Source organism: Triticum dicoccoides, chromosome 4B (genome assembly GCF_002162155.2).
Source record: "Triticum dicoccoides isolate Atlit2015 ecotype Zavitan chromosome 4B, WEW_v2.0, whole genome shotgun sequence".
In the NCBI taxonomy this organism is placed as follows: domain Eukaryota; kingdom Viridiplantae; phylum Streptophyta; class Magnoliopsida; order Poales; family Poaceae; genus Triticum; species Triticum dicoccoides.
This window is the reverse complement of record NC_041387.1, coordinates 368,282,086-368,295,708: the sequence shown is the minus strand read 5'-3', so window position 1 is coordinate 368,295,708 and position 13,623 is coordinate 368,282,086. Positions and strand designations below refer to the sequence as shown.

Below are 13,623 nucleotides of genomic sequence, written 5' to 3'. Positions count from 1 at the left end.
GGAGGGAGGGAGGGCGGGGTGTTGGGTGGGGCGGTGGGGTGCTGGGTGCGGCGGCGGGGTGGTGGGGCGGCGGGTGGTGCGGGCGCGGGCGGCGGGGTGGTGGGCTGGTGGGGCGGCGGGGTGCTTGGGCGGCGGCGGGTGCGATGCGTGGGAGGGAGGGAGAGGAGGGGAGAGAGGGAGGGGATAACCCCACAGTTATTTTTTTACCTGGAAAAAAATAACCCCATCTCTTTGCCATCTGCCAGCAGATGGCAAAGAATCTTTGCCGTCTGCTGGTAGATGGCAAAGAGGTGGGGCTGGTACACCGTTACACGTTTGACGGCTACAGGATTTGCCAACCTCTTTGCCATCTGCTGGCAGATGGCAAAGATTATTTGCCATCCACTAGCAGATGGCAAAGAATTGGCTGATGGCAACCATGTTCTTTGCCGTTTGTCAGTTCTTTGCCATCTGTTTTTTATAAGCAGATGGCAAAGACATTCTTTGCCATCAGCTAGCAGATGGCAAAGAGCTGACTGATGGCAAATTCCCTGTTTTCAATAGTGCCTCCTCACCGGTATCATGTAGCACCACGTTAGAACACGTCTAGCTCTACCTGTTGTCCTGTTATGCTATGTTTGCTTTATATTTACTGTTTCTTCCCCCTCTTCTCTCCGGTAGACCCCGAGACCGATGCTGCCCCTGTGATCGACTACGCCACCGACGACCCCTCCTTGCCAGAGCAACCAGGCAAGCCCCCCTTTGATCATCCCGATATCGCCCATTCCATTCTCTCATGCTTGCATTAGATTTTGCTACTGTAATTGTTTGCTCCTATTTTGATGCATAGCCTGCTTTAGTATCTGCTGTTGTACCTTACCTGCTTATCCTAAACTGCTTAGTATAGGTTGGTTAGTGATCCATCAGTGACCCCCACCTTGTCCTTGTTGCCCCTGCTTCATCATCGAAGACCCGATCAACGGGATCGAAGACCAAGCCCCGGCAACGCACATCACTTTCCCCTTAGTTGCTCAACACTACTGGGTTACTATCGAGTGCCGAGGGTGAGACCTCTACAACACTTCTGATGTTAACCCTGTAGTGTAGCTATTCGGTCGTGGTCATCGAGGGTGATTCCGCCTTAACCACTTGCGATACGACTTTGTCGTGCAACCCCTCAAGTGTGAACCTCGGGGGTGATTCCTCTTACGTTCACCTTGATTATTACATCGAGTGGAGTTCACCGGGGGTGATTCCTCGGGTTTTCCCCTTGATGTTTGGACAGACGGATACTTGGACCTTACATATGTTACTTGAAAAGGTGGGTCGACCCTGAGGGGTACCCGCGAGTGATGTGGAGACGGGTTGACTTGGAGGGTGCCCCAGAGTTGAATACGAGGCGTGGTTGGGCATTCTTAGCCCTTGCCGCAAGTCCTCGAGACGGGGCAATGGGGTCAAATCTTTCATGAGTCTCTACTTGTTACCGCGCGTTCCTAATCCACTGCGATTTGGATATTTGATCTGAGGGGCCTCTAGCCTGATAGCACTAACCATCACGTGGGCATAGTATGGGCGTTCTGCATCGTATGCATCAGCCGAAGCTTATTAGACGTCAGCGACTGAGCGGCGCGCGCCGGGTTGGACTGGTAAGCTCCTACCTTTTTTAAGGAGGTAGCTAGGTCTGCTCACCGGCCGCCCACGCAACGTGCAGGAGTTCCCGGGAAGATGGCCCATGACCCCTGGGGTCATAGGTTTAGTCCGGCGTGCTGACCTCTCTATTAAGCCTAGGTTGGGTTGCGGCGTATTGTTTCGCCGAGGCCGGGCATGACCCAGGAAAGTGTGTCCGGCCGGAGTTCATCGAGCGTGGTGGGTAAGTTGGTGCACCCCTGCAGGGAAGAAAACATCTATCGATAGTCTATCCTACGGTAACGGACACTCAGAGTTGTATCTCGATCGATACAACTAGAACTGGATACTTGTGATGAGAATTGGATTGTGATGACAATTGGATAGTATGGCTCTGGGATTGCTTTCTCGCTGGGAGTCGAGAAAGGATCTCTGGCCGAGGTTGATAACACTACTACTACTTTACTTTATGCTACTCTACTCCCTCCTGTTGCTGCAAGATGGTGGTTTCCAAAAGATGCTAGTCTTCGATAGGACTAGGCCTTCTCTCTATTCTGGCATTTCTGCAGCCCAGTCCACATATACAGCCTTCCTTTGATAATGTTGCATAAGTAGTGTAGATCCTTGCTTGCGAGTAATTTGGATGAGTACTCACGGTTGCTTTGCTACCCCTTTTCCCCCTTCTCCATTCTTCTCGGATGACGCAACCAGATGACGGAGCCCATGAGCTAGATGTCACCTTTGACGACTGCTACTACCCCGAGGGTGCCTACTACCACGTGATGGACGTCGTCGACCAGGAGTAGTTAGGAGGCTCCCAGGCAGGAGGCCTTGCCTTTTCGATCGTTGTTGCTTTTGTGCTAGCCTTCTTAAGGCAAACTTGTCTAACTCATGTCTGTACTCAGATATTGTTGCTTTCGCTGACTCTTTTGTATTCGAGCTTATGTATTCGAGCCCTCGAGGCCCCTGGCTTGTAATATAAAGCTTGTATTATTTTAATTTGTGTCTGGAGTTGTGTTGTGATATCTTCCCGTGAGTCCTTGATCTTGATCATACACATTTGCGTGTATGATTAGTGTACGATTGAATCGAGGGCGTCACACCTGCCGAGATCGCCGCTGCTTCCACCACCAGGCCGTTGTGCTGCTGGATCTCCATCAACCTCTCCCTCCCCCTTGCTGGATCAAGAAGGAGGAGACATCTTCCCCAACCGTACGTGTGTTGAACATGGAGGTTCCGTCCATTCGGCACTAGGATCATCCGTGATTTGGATCACGGCGAGTATGACTCCCTCAACCCCGTTCTCTTGAACGCTTCCGCGCGATCTACAAGGGTATGTAGATGCACTCCTCTATCTCGTTGCTAGATGACTCCATAGATTGATCTTGGTGAAGCGTAGAAATTTTTTATTTTTTGCAACGTTACCCAACACTCTGACTCTTGGCTAAAGTATCTTACGAGACACCAACTTGTAATTGTTTTGCGCACTCGAGTCCACTACTCGCCACAACAATACACTATCGAGGATCCACTCCCGTCATCCTACAGAAGGGCCATCCACGGCACTCACACTTATCTTGAGGCTTCTAGTAGTTTCCATTTACTTGTATATGAACTGTATAGGCAACCAAGTAGTCCTTTACCACAGAAGCGGCTATTCGAATAGATGATGTTAACCCTGCAGGGGTGTACTTCTTCACACACGCTTCCACCACTTATCGCCGTTTACACGACATGTACGCGGCAACCTTCAAGCGGAAGCCCAACGAGGGTGTCGGCCATGGCCTGCCTAAACACTCAAGTCTCTACTCTCTAGTCCAGGTTTATCGCCTATTCAGGTTCCATCCGCAGGGTGTCCGCCCGAGGTTTCCACATACGGCCCCGAACGATGTGTGTAGGGTTTCTGAGACACCAAACGGGCGCCCGATACACCATGCCACGTACCTACCGCATCACAGCCCACCCCAAGGGTCACTCCTGCGCACGGCCTCCAGTATACTATAAACACCAGAAACTACTTGCAACTCCTGGACAGAGGACAAGGGTGGTTAAGAAGCCAAGAGGGTCATTTAAAGATCCCAATGCATGGTAGTAGCTGATTCTTAAATCACACATACAGATCTCAGTGCTTAAGGACGGTTCCAATGAAACAACCCACCATGTACAACTACATGGCCTCTCATCGATACCTTTACCAAATCGTGTTCAACACATCACTCTCATTACCGACATGATCATTTCACTCTAGCCCATCACCCAGATGAACCAGGCCTGACACGACTCTAAGCATAGCAGGCATAGCAAGGTAGGAAACACAAACATGGCTCAATCAACTCCTACACATGCTAGTGGGTTTCATCTAGTTACTGTGGCAAAGACCGGTCATGCAGAGGAAATGGGTTCAGCTACCGTAGCAGACAGCAGTTTGAAACGTGATTGTCTTATAGGCATTAAATGAGAGCAGGAGCGAGAACATGGGATTTTATCGATATGATCAAATGTGTGGTAGCTTCCCTGGCAGTTCTGCAGACTGGTACTGTCCTTCGATCGGGTACTCACGGCAATCCTCCGAGACAGAACCTACCGCAGAGAGCACCGATAACACAATCAATACATAACATTATGCAAAAATATGATGCATGCATGTGACATGGCAATATGAGTTTGTTGGGCTAATGCAACTATAACCAGATGGTTTTGAGCTATTTTGAACCAAAGATTCAAACCCAAACTCATTTTGTGATTTTAAATAGTGCCTTTTCATGTTTTGCACTAAATAGCTAGGTTAACTTGTTTTAAACATGCATGAAACCAGTACAGATGGATAGTTTGGATTTTTCTGGTCTTTTTCATATATAACACTTTGCATTTGGAGTTACAGATTAATTTCTATGAATTTTTGAAGTTAGCACTATTTTCTGGAATTTCCTGAATAAGAATAAATCAAGAAAATGTATTACTACGTCAGCATTGCGTCAGCAAGTCAAGTGGGGCGGTCCAGGTCAAACCTAGCCACTGGGACCCACTGTTCAGTGTCACTGTTAGTTAACTAACTTAATTAGGATTGGTTTAACCCTAATCTAGGTTTGACCAAAGGGCAGGGCCCACATGTCAGTGACCCAGGGGGGTCAAATCCCTGGTCAAACTTGGTTGACTCACTGGTGTTTAGCCGCCGGTGACGTCCAAACGTGGCGAAGGGTGCGGGTTTTGCACTCGGGCGACCAAATGGACGATGGAGGCCACCTACGAGCAGCTAGGAGCAAGCCGCGCCGAGGGGTGGTGGTGGTTGAGCTCAAGGTCGCCGGAAATGATGCCGGCGACGAGCTTTGCAGCTGCCGGAGTTCGGGCGAGGCCGAACTTGTTGTTGCAGTGGTTCTGGAGGCACAGGGCCATCTCCTACGTGGCCTACGCGGTGCGGTAAGGTTGTTGGATAAGGTGGCGAGGCCGTTGGGTGGATGGAGCTATGTCGGCGAAGATCTCAGGCGGCAGCGCATGCGGTGGTGCTCGTTGTGGTCGCTGCAATGGATGGCAGCGAGAACAGAGAGGAGGCTGAGATGCAAAAGCTCACGTGGTCACGGCAAGCTAGGTGGCGAGGTCGGGGACGAGCTAGAGCGAGCGTGACGGCGAAGAGGATCTCCGGTGACGGCGAGGTCGGGTGAGGTCGTTGTGGTCGCTCCGGGGTGAACGAGCGCTCGGGGCTCGGTCTTCTCGACAAAGCGGAGGGCGGGGAGCTCCTGGACACGACAAGGCGGCGTGGAGACAACAATGGTCTCGGCTACGGCAGCCGTGGGTGGAGAGGGCGAGGGACAGGAGCTGGTGGTGAAAGGAGGTGTCGAGGGGGTCGGGGCAACGATGTGGAGGTCATCCACGCATCCAGCAGCTCGAGCGGCAAGCAGCTGGCACCGTGGCGAGCTCGGGCGCACCAGCGCTCACCTCCCTGCCTGTCTGGCAGGAGGAAGCAGCTGGCTGGCACGGGCCAGCACAGTGCTGGGCCGCCAGGTGGGCCGGCTAGTGGGTTTGGCCAGGTAAGTTCTTTTCTTTTTATTTCTGTTTTTCTTTTCTTTCTGTAAGTTTGTGGCTTTTCTAAAAAATACTCAGGCACTTTCAAAAATCATGAAACTGCTCATGCCCACTGTATAGAATATATCCAACATTAATCATTTTAGTTTATGATTATTTGGACATTTAGAATATTTTATAGCATTTAAATGTCCAAATGCAATTTACATATGATTTAATCTAGTGACCTTACAATGTCCTAGAAAAGTGTGCACCATTTTTGTCAGAGGTTCTAGACCAAGGCAAAGATGATGAACATTTTAGAAGGGCATTTCAGGTTCATTGAAAAGGATTTTAGTAAACCCTAGTTGGATTAAGAGGGTGCATGGGGTTCTGTCATCCCCATTTCCAAGTTTCTGTGTAAAGTAAACATGATGCAGTCACTCTAATGCATGCACTGACTAGGGTTGTGATAGGTCGGTCCGGATTCCCTGTGCCTCAGGAGGCCGCATTGGTTGTACGGGGCAGCCGCCCGTTGGGCTGGGAGGCCAGGCTTCGGCCCTGCCCTTCAATAAAAAGGGAAAAGGACGGTGCCTTTCCGCACTCACCTTCTTCTCCCCCTTCTGCTTAGTATCTTTCTTCCACTTGCCATGGTGAGAGGGCGTGTTGGCGCTTCGATAGTGGCCACAAGGGCTTCTGATCGACAGTGTGTTCCTCCTCCTCCGGAGCTCCCGGCGGCGGAGCCCACCGCGAGGGGGAGAGGAAGGGGATGAGGCCGAGGTTGTCGCGGTGCTCGGGGAAGAGGAGGACGGGGCGGCACGCCGGCTATGCTCCCGCTGGCGGCCCCTCCTCCAATGGGCAGCCATGTCGGAGATCAGCCTCGCGAGTTCTTTATCAGGGTATAAAAGTGCTTGTGCGTCCATCTCTGCCTCCCTACCCCGTTCGCTCGGGTGATGGAGCAGGATCCGCCGCAGACTTTGAGGCTACACATGAGGGGATCCGAGAATGGCAACATGTGGGTCGATGTTGACTCCCCCCGCCCTCACGTCATGTATCTTCGCCGTGGGTGGAAAACTTTTGCACGCGCCCACAACTTGTCAGAGGTACACGTTCTCCAGTTCAAGTTAATGGAGAACAGTCTGCTCTCCGTCAAGGTCTTCAGGAACTCAAGAATCCGCTTAGGGTTCTGCGTGGAGAGTTCCACCGACGACGAAAGCTCCTCCTCGAGCGAGATTGACAAGGAGGACAGCGCCAGTGACAACGAGGGCAGCAGGCGGGAGGAAGACGACTACGACTCAAGCGAACCATCAGTGGCAGCACCATCATCTGCTCCGCCTCCTCCCCCGGCAACACGCCTTGTCGGGGGTTGCGTCCTGCTGGCTCTAGCGTTGGTGGTCGACAAGCTTCCCCATCAAGCTCTCCATTGACGCGTTCCCCATGCCCGTCCCTGTCTTCACCTATTGTGCCTGGGAGGAAAGGAGCAAGGACGGGGATTACGGGGCACTTTTCTTTTTTCCAATCTGAAGGCACTTGCCAAGTCTTAGTTTTGAATAATATAATCACTCGAGTCCATGCTTATGTTCTATAAGATTTGTACTTGTATCAACATGTCAATGAAAAAGATGAGGTTTGCTGGTAACTCATGCACATATACGTCCGTGCAGGGGCGAAATGCCTCTTTAATAAAAATAAATGAGTTTTCCCGGCAAGCTACCTTGCCGGTGCCCTCTGTGCCCGCCGGAGAGTCACATATGTCGGGTTACAGACACAGGGCCCAGCCCCCTGCCAATCTCTTTTTTACCAAAGGTTACTGTGACCATTCCAACCAAAGCAACGTTCGGGTCGGGGATGGGAGTACATAAGTCCAAAAAGAGTGGCGAGGTTTTCTAACGCACAAGTCACAAGTTATGAACATGGATGGACAAGAGGTGAACTTTATCTGTTTGATCCGCCGGGGATTGCTGTGCCGGGCAGCCTTCTTGACCTCTTGCCGGAGCGTCGTCACTGAGGCTGAAAGGAGGAGAAGACAGGAGCATGGAACCTTGGTGGTTCATCAGTACCTGCTAGAATCTAGGGTAGCACAATATCCTCGACAAGCATGTATGCATATACAAATATACATAAACATGGAAACTAGCAGGGAACTGTACATACTAAAAGTTATTCAGTTGCGCACAGTGTCTGCGTCTGGCTCTGTACATAGGGTTACATGCCTTGCCGGCAAGGCTAGTACAAAAGGTTGTTGCCGGGGCTCCCAGCAACCGTGCCTTACGGGTAAAACTTGCAGAGATGTTCGATATTCCAGAAGATGCTCACCGGAATGCCATCTTCGGTCTCCAGGAGGACTGCGCTGGGCCTGGTGACTCATATTACCCGATAAGTGCCTTCCCACTTTTGGCGTCAACTTGTTTGAATTCTTGGCGGACTGAACACACCAAAGAACAAGGTCGCCTTCCTCAAGGCTTTGGGCATGAACCTTGAGGCTATGATAGCGGCGCAAGGCTTGCTAGTAGCGAGCAGCTCGCATAGCAGCCCGAAGACGATCTTCCTCAAGGAGCGTTGCATAATCTTGGCACAACTGCCCTTGCTCAAGGTCATCATCAGCGAGTACTCGATGTCACCCGTATATGAGTTTCATGGGGAGAACTGCTTCTGCCCCGTACAGCAGGACAAAGGGTGTCTGGCCAGTGGCTCATTTCGGTGTCATTCTCATTGACCAATGAACCATTGGCAATTCATCAATACAGCGTCATCCACACTTGCGCAGCCTATCGAAAGTTCTTGTTTTGAGGCCTCACAACACTTTAGCATTTGCCCTTCTGCCTAGCCATTGCTTCTTGGGTGAGCAACAGAAGCAAAGCAAACTTTGCTGCCAAGGTCTTGCATATACTGCATGAAGGTGCGGCTCACGAACTGTGTGCCGTTGTCTGTGATGACTCTGTTTGGCACACCAAAATGACAAACGAGCCCTTTGAAGAACTTGACGATCGACTGCGCTGTTACCTTTCTCACTGGCTCCACTTCTGGCCACTTTGTGAACTTGTCAATCACAATGTACAAGTACTCAAAGCCCCCGACGGCATGGGGAAAGGGGCCCAGTATGTCGAGCCCCCAGACCGAAAATGGCCAGGAAAGAGGAATTGTTTGAAGAGCCTGGGCTGGTTGATGAAGCTTCTTTGAATGGCCTGAAGAGGGCAGTTGGCCAGAAGAGACCTTGTCAGAATGCTTTGCCGGCAAGGGCTCTGGACCCTATGTGGGAGCCACATATGGATCCATGTATCTCTGCCAGCAGCTCCAGTCCGTCCTCCCGTGGAATACACATCAATTTCACACCGTTCGGACTCCTCCTATATAGGACATCATCCACAAACTGGTACATGCTGGACCGATGGGCTACTTTTCTGCTTCTTCCTGTGCTTTATGGAGCTCCCCTGTTTGGAGGAAACGGATAGTATGCTGTGCCCATGCTGGAGCCTGAGGTCGACGGCAAGGACTAAAGCCATATCTTCTGTCGCGGGGGCAGCTATCCCTACGGCAAGGGCTTGGGGCCCTGCAGGAAGCTGCTGCTCCCCGGCAAGCTTTGGGTACCCGACAACTTCCTTACAAGCGGCTCCTGGGAGTTCTATAGGAAAATACTTGCCGGGGGCCACTTTCCTTTGCTTGTTCTGTCCTGCTGACGGTTCAACGGATGGCTGGGTTAATTGAAGCACAAAGGTACCTGGTTCCACAGGCAACATGAGGGCAGCGTGTTTTGACAAGTCATCGGCAATGTTGTTCTCTGCTCAAGGAACATTTTGTGCTTGCAGGCCGTTAAAGCGCTCTTCCAACTTCCTCACTTCATCATGTAGGCCTCCATCAGGGGGCTATGATAATCCTTGTTGACTTGTTTGACGACAAGCTATGAATCACCTCTGCTATGAGCTTCCGGATTCTGAGGTCTGCCGCGATCCTGAGACCGGCAAGCAGCCCCTCGTACTCCATAGTGTTGTTCATGGACCTTTCCCGGGGAAATGCATCTAGACTACGTACTTGAGGTGCTCCCCAATGGGCGCCACGAGTAGCACGCTAGCACCAGGACCTTGCAATGAGAAAGCCCCATCAAAGTACATAATCCAATGACTACTTGCCTCTTTGCCGGGGAGAGTGGTTTCTTGAAATTCTTCGTCGGGCGTGGAAGTCCATTCTGCTATGAACTCTACCAAGGCTTTGCTCTTGATTGTCGAAGTGCTTTCAAACTTGAGCCCAAAGCTCGACAGCTCCAACACCCACTCCACAATCCTCCCAGTTGCATCTGGGTTGTGCAAGATCCATAGGAATGGGAGGCGAGTGACGACGGTGATCTCGTGTGCTTGGAAATAGTGGCATAGCTTTCTCGAGGCCATAAGGAGGTCGTAAAGCAACTTCTACATACCAGAATACCTTGATCTAGCCCCCCGCAAGAGGGAGCTCACAAAATAAACTGGGTGCTGCATCACCTTCCCCTTATGTCTTACTTCGCTCACTTGCGCAGACTCTGTCTTGCCGGTATCAGGCTCTGCCTTGGTTTCTGCCTTGCCGGCATCAGGCCCTGCTGGCCCCAGCACCTCATCTGACGGCCTCGCTGCTGCTGCTGCCTCTTCCTCAACTTCCCTCTGCGCCACTAGCGCAACACTAACCACTTGTTTCGTTGCTGCTAAATATAGCAGCAACGGCTTTTGTGGTTTGGGTGCGACTAGTATCGGCGTAGAGGAGAGATACCTCTTCAATTCTTGCCGCGCTGCCTCTGCCTCTGGAGTACATTTCATCGGACCCGCCTTTTTCAAAATCTTGAAAAACGGGAGGGCGCGCTCAGCAGATTTAGAGATGAACCTACTCAGGGCGGCAACGTATTCGGCGAGCCTACGGACATCCTTGACTCATTTTGGCGCCTCAATCTGCTCAATCACTTTGATCTTGTCGGGATTCGCTTCGATTCCGCGTTGAGACACAAAGAACCCAAGAAGTTTGCTGGATGGGACACCGAACACACACTTCTCTGGGTCGAGCTTGAGGTTGATTTTGTGCAAAAATTTGCAAAGGTTTCCTCCAGATCCTACATGAGCGTGGCCTTGTCCTTCGTTTTGACCACTCTATCATCCATATAAGCTTCCATATTTCTATGCAGCTGGGGCTCAAAACCAATTTGGACTGCTCAGGCGAATGTTGAACCAGCGCTCTTCAACCCGAAAGGCATTCGTACAAAACAATATGTACAACATGGGGTGATCAACCTGGTCTTTTCTTCATCCTCCTTCTTCATGAAGATCTAATGATATCCCGAGTAGGCCTCAAGGAACGACATTAGGTCACACTCGACAGTGGAGTCCAATATCTGGTCAATGCGTGGCAACGGGAAAGGATCCTTTGGACATGCTTTATTGATATCAGTATAGTCAATACACAGCCTCCATTTCCCATTCGCCTTACGCAATACCACTGGATTGGCCAACCACGTCAGGTGGAGTACTCCCCTGACCAAACCTGTTGCTTCCAACTTCCTGATCTCCTCGATGATGAACTCTTGTCGCTTCAGAGCTTGTTTTCTGACCTTATGCTAGATAGGCCGTGCATGGGGACAGACAGCAAGGTGGTGCTCAATCACCTCCTTGGGAACGCCAGGGATGTCAGATGCTTGCCATGCAAACACATCGACATTCGCCCGCAGGAAGGTGACGAGCGCGCTTTCCTATTTGCTGTCAAGGGTGGAGCTTATGGTAAAAGCCCCGCCCGTGCCATCCTCCTTGACGGATACCTTCTTGGTTTCTGTTGGGGCCGCTTTGGACTTCTTGCTCTTGCCGGTAGAGTTCTCCGGCACGTCCTCAGTGGGAATGCAGCACTCTGAAGAGGCGCGTTTGCCAGAGAAAGTGCAGGTGCCCATGCCGGAACCAGGAGTCTTATCGGCGGCTGAAGCCTTGCTGATCTTCTTATCGGTGCCAGGAGCAAGTACCTTGGCGACGGACGCTGCAGCTTCTTCTCGGTAGAGTTGGTAGGCACAAATGAGCACATGCCTCTTATCACAGCTGACGTTGATGATGCGCATTGGGTCGGGCATCTTCAGCTTGTTATACACGTAATGCGACGCCGCCATGAACTTGGCTAGTGTTGGACGGCCAAGGATCCCGTTATATGGAAACGGGATCTCGACGACATCGAAAATGATCCTCTCTGTCCTGTAGTTTAGGTTGCCACCAAATATAACTGGTAGCGTGACCTTTCCCTTGGGTTGGCTCCTCCTTGGATTGATCCCTTGGAACATACCCGTTTCCTTGAGATCTTCATAAGGGATCTGTAGACTTTTGATCACGTTGGGCGAGATCAAGTTCACACCGGCCCCACCGTCAACTAACATTTTCGTCACCTTGAGGTTGCGTATTGTTGGTGGGGCAACCAACATCAAACACCTGACCGCGGCTATGCGATCAGGCTGATCCTTGGCGTTGAAAATGATAGGCATGTGGGACCACTGTAGTGGCTTCTGGGCGTCAACAATCGATTCCGTCGCATTAATCTCACGCACCCACTGTTGAAGTTGGCGGTGGGAGGAATGCAGCGACGCACCTCCATCGACACACATGACCTCTGTCGCCTTCTGAAATTCATGCTCGGTGGACTCATCATGATCATCCTCCTCCTCTTTCTTGTCGCGGCTTCGGGCAGGCCTCTCTTGTTGCTTCTCCTTGTCGCCGCGACCTCCTCGGCCATCGCGCTTCTTGCCGGATCCCTCAGCGCCACCTTGGCTCTTCTCTTTATCCCATCTCTCGTACTCAGCCCTCTGCTTCTCAATCAGCTGTTCAACTTGACGGCAGTTTTGGAGGTCATGGCCCTTGGTACGTTGAATCTTGCAATACTGCTTGTCGGAGCCCTCTGACTTGCCAGCAGCCGCTAAGGCCCGACAGGTATTGCACCTGGCAATCTGCTTGCTAGGGTCATCAACCTTGGCCTTCTTAGCGCTGCCGGGGTCGCCGGATTCCTCGACGGCAAGCACGGTGTTGCCCTTGCGCTTCCTGTTGCGTCGTCTGCCCTTCTTTGCCGGGGCGATGACGTCCTCATCTTCAGAGTCACTTCCCGCGTTGGCATCTTCGTCGGGGTACTTTCTTCCTTCCTCGGCTCAGGCACATCTGTCGGCCAGAACATACAGTTCGGCAACATCTGCAACCTTGTTCATCGCCAACTCTTCACGCATCTTGCGTTTGCGCACGTTCTAATGGAACGCGCTGATCACAGTGGCAGGATGAACATCGGGGATGTTGTATTGCACACGGCTGAAACTTGTATTTGCGCAAGCATTCGCCGTCCCTCTGAGGGATCACATGCAAATCGCTTGCCTGGCCAGGAGCTACGTGGCCACCCGTAAAGGCACAAAGGAACTCATGGCACAGATCCGACAAAGAGGAGACGGAGTCTATCGGTAAATGCATCAACCATGACCTGGCATTGGGCTTGAGCACCAACTGGAAATAGTTGGCGAGTACCTTGTTGTGTCATGCTCCGGCAACTTGCATTGCAATGGTGTAAACGCTCAGGAATTCATACAGATGAGTCTTGCCGTCGTACTTCTTCGGGACCTCTGGTTTGATCGTGCGGGTGGTGGGCCACTCAAACTACTGCAGCTCACAGGTGAACGTTGGACAAGTTATTGCATAGGGCAAGTCGCCAGCGTCCCCCGGCGCAGGCCTGTACGCCGTAGGCCCAGCACACCTATCAGATTGATGACGCGCCTCCCATCACCACTCGATAGTGGTCCGGATGTCTTCCTTGAGCCGCTCCCGAAGGACTTGACGTTGTTCGCAACGCGCTCGTGGGTCAGACGATGCCCTGGACACGTTATCATGGTCGTCAACCCGATGGGCCGGCCATGGTGGAGGGGAGTGCATCGTGGTTGCGGCGCCTCGAACCCTTCCACTATCAACGCGCGCCGGGTCGGTGGTCCGGTGCCGCGAGGGACTTGCTTCCTGGTGGCCATCCCTATTGGCATGGCCAATAAGGCTTTGGATGGCAGCC

General features: G+C 51.9%; 1 pseudogene; it reads right to left on the bottom strand.

The window, feature by feature from the left end:
- The window catches only part of LOC119292677, a 14,890-nt pseudogene extending 3,180 nt beyond the window's left edge, over positions 1-11,710 (bottom strand).
- Between the last annotated feature and the right edge of the window lie 1,913 nt (positions 11,711-13,623).